A 3,679-nucleotide genomic window follows, 5' to 3' on the forward strand; every position below is an offset into this window, starting at 1 on the left:
ATTTTCCACTGCGTGAGCGTTGGCATAAAGAGTATTAATATTCTCTGAAATGCGGCTGTTATCATATAAGAATGAACACAATGAATGGTGATATTCCTTTCAGTTCCCTACACTAAAAGCATAGTCTCACATTGAATGAGCTGTTCACACATTACTTATATTGTGCTAGTGTAAGGGAAGCATGCTTGACTTTGTCTTTCACCAACGTGTACTTGAATATTTCATCAGTATTCATCTTCTATCATAACTCTGTAAGTATTCAAGAAATTAACCTCTGCTATAGTCCTGCAACATGCCTACTTAAGAAAATCTTATCATCTTTCCTAGTAATATTTCAAAGCTCATGTCAAATTTTGTGACCCAGGAACTTTTGGAACTATTCTCCCACATGAAAATTTTATCCTGAACCTGTAAATGTGTTCACTACTTACACATTATTACCTATTTTATATCATTTTATGTGTTCATTACACAAATTTTGACTGTCTTAATAACTCTTGTGATGTCATATATAAAATATGACTGCACTGAAAATGGCAATTTAGAAGTTAGATTTATAAAGTGTCACTTTAAAATCATATTAGGAACCAGATTTCTAATATATTTAATACTTAATTTCATGGCAGTAAACAAAATTACTGTGAAGTTACAGCTTACCCATAAAATCTTGAAGTAGCACAGGTATCTAATGCCACTGCACTTGACCAGTTAAGAAATTTGGCTTACCCACTATTAAAACATTTATTTATTTATCCTTTTAACATCTGTAGCAAAAATATACTTGTAACAAAAATTTTAGATGAAGAAAATTAATCAGAATGGTCATTGTCCATAATTAATATCTATTTTATTCTGTCACCTGAACTACTGAAGATACTTAACATACTTAGGTTAGAACCAAAATAAATGTTTGAAAAATTAATATAGTAATGATCTGGGGCAGTTTTCTGAACAAGACTGAATTTTTGATGGCCATGACTATGCCATGTTTGTTTTTACAATTTTAACTTACAGTGAATTTATAAGCTTTTTTAACTATTTGTTGTCTACAAGAGATACTTGTTATTTTCTTTTTTATAATCATTTTATTGTTATTCTGTTACAGTTGTCCCGATTTTTTCCCCTTTGCCCTCCTCCACCCATCCCATCCCCCACTCCCACCGTCAATTCCCACATTGTTGTCCATGTCCGCAGGTCATTCATCCATGTTCTTTGTCTAGTCTCTTCCCCTTCTTTCCACTATTATCCTCCTCCACCCTCCCCTCTGGTCACTCTCAGTCTGTTCCATGTTTCCGTGCCTGAGATTTTATTTTGTTCATTAGTTTACTTTGTTCATTAGACTCCTCTTATATACCAGGAAGACAAACAATCCAGTTAAAAAGTGGGCAAAGGATCTGAACAGACACCTCTCCAAGGAGGACATACAGAAGGCCCAGAGACATATGAAAAGATGCTCAACATTGCTAGCCATCAGAGAAGTGCAAATTAAAACCACAATGAGAGACCACCTCACACCTGTCAGAATGGCCACCATTAATAAATCAACAAACAACAAGTGCTGGTGAGGATGTGGGGAAAAGGGAACCCTAGTGCACTGTTGTTGGGTTTGGAGACTGGTGCAGTCATAGTGGAAAACAGTATGGAATGTCCTCAAAAAACTAATAATGGAACTTCCTTTTTGACCCAGTGATTCCCCTCCTGGGAATATACCCTAAGAATCCCGAATCACCAATTCAAAAGAACTTATGCACCCTATGTTCATAGCAGCACTATTTACTATAGCCAAGTGCTAGAAACAGCCTAAGTGCCCATCAGTAAATTGTGGTACATTTACACAATGGGATACTACGTAGCAGAAAAAGAGGAAAATCCTACCTTTTTCAAGAGCATGGATGGAACTGGAGAATATTATGCTAAATGAAATAAGCCAGGTGGTAGTAAGTAAGTTTTTAAAAATTTTAGTCTAGCAGTTTGAATAAATAGCAGTGTTAAGTTCCCATCTATTCTGCAGTACTGGATACATTCAGGACCATGGATAGCACTGTTCCTTCTCAATAAGGACTTCAGCATGCTATACTCTAGCTGTAAAAACATAAGGCATATCACCTCTCTTTGGGAACACTGACAAGAAACTTTATACTCCTATCATTAAAGGTATCACAACTTTTTCTATTTATAAACAATGGGCTCATTGCTTCATTTAAGGGAGAAGATATCTTCTTTCTCCACAAATATCTAAGTTCCCCAATCACAAGGACCCTGTCTTGTCTGCTGCTGTATCGTCATTGCTCAGCCAATAATATGGGGCATAATAGGTTTTTGAATAAATGACTCATGTGATGTCTCTCTAGCACAATTCTCATTATTAAGCACAACAACAAACAACAACAATGAACAAGTTCTTAAGATTTGCTCATAAGAACAGCCAACGATAGGACTTTGAAAACTGACAAGACTGGTGTAGTCATCTCCATTCAAATTAAGGATCAACAAAGAGCTATGAATTCAACATAACAAACAATCTATTGGGCTCTTAATTTATAAGCTTACTGAAATCACTTTGGGTAACTACAATGCTTCTAAAAAGAACACCATTTTAAAATATACATTGTCAGGACTCGTGCAGGACCCAGGAATCCTGAAACCATGAATCACTTACATATGCTTTAAGACATGCTTTAGATGCTTTTATCTTGGAGTCTTGCAACTACCCTAAAACTCAAACAATTGTGGCAGAGCCTACATATAAATATGCTTTGCGGTGTTCCTCGAAAAAACTTTCAATTTGTTGGCTACACTATTCAGTGTGGCTGTGTAGCTCACTGTGCTTTTGAATACATCGGCAGTGTTGTCATGCATTCTAGACCATCAATGGAGCCTACAGCTCAAAATTCAGATGTTGTCTTTGCAGAAAATTTTAGTTGACATTTTTATGGTATCTGAAGAGGTGACACTGTTTTTGTAAAATGCCCAAGTGATCCAAAATCAAATATTTGTAAAAGTAATTGATTTGGAAGGAGACTAAATCCTCACCAAAAGTCCATCAGATTTCTTTAAAAGCCATAGTTATGTGTCAAAGGATTATGTTTGGTTAGAAGGTGACAGCCTAGAGAATTCTACAGATTCCAGGTACTATGGACCTATTCCATATGGACTAATAAGAGGACATATCTTCTTTAAGATTTGGCCTTTGAGTGATTTTGGATTTCTACATCATAGCCCTAGGCCACAGATTTTCTGATGATTAGCAAGTATTTTTTTAATTTTATAATTGTTTCCTATTTAAGTGAATTTACTATTGCCACTGAAACCATGTACTTACTAATAACCTATTTGCTATTCAGTCTTAGTTATTTTTAATTGTTAAATGTAAAGAATAAGTAACACAATCTATAAACTATATTAATTCCAAATATGTGGATAAAAGTAGTCCAAAATAAATCATCTATAGTTTAAAAAATATCTATATATTCTCAAAGATTTATAACTATGGATAGAATAAAAACATTTTATTCAGAGGCTATGGGAAATACAAACATAAGAAGATAAGTAAGATGCACAGCAATGTATCATGTCATAGAATGTTTAAACCTCCACACGGTGAAGGGATGGGGTAGGGATTTAGGTGACGGCAGAACTGCATTCATGCCATTGACATGCACCCCTGGAAAATGACTGC

At 35.1% G+C, this 3,679-nt stretch overlaps 1 pseudogene; it reads left to right on the forward strand.

Annotated features, from left to right (window-relative positions):
* The first annotated feature begins 2,736 nt into the window (after positions 1–2,736).
* LOC129066401 (mitochondrial inner membrane protease subunit 1-like) lies at positions 2,737–3,248 on the forward strand (annotated as a pseudogene).
* The last annotated feature ends 431 nt before the right edge of the window (positions 3,249–3,679 follow it).

This window comes from Pteronotus mesoamericanus, unplaced genomic scaffold (assembly GCF_021234165.1).
Source record: "Pteronotus mesoamericanus isolate MK-2021 breed Mesoamerican mustached bat unplaced genomic scaffold, CSHL_Meso_final contig_2, whole genome shotgun sequence".
NCBI classification, from domain to species: domain Eukaryota; kingdom Metazoa; phylum Chordata; class Mammalia; order Chiroptera; family Mormoopidae; genus Pteronotus; species Pteronotus mesoamericanus.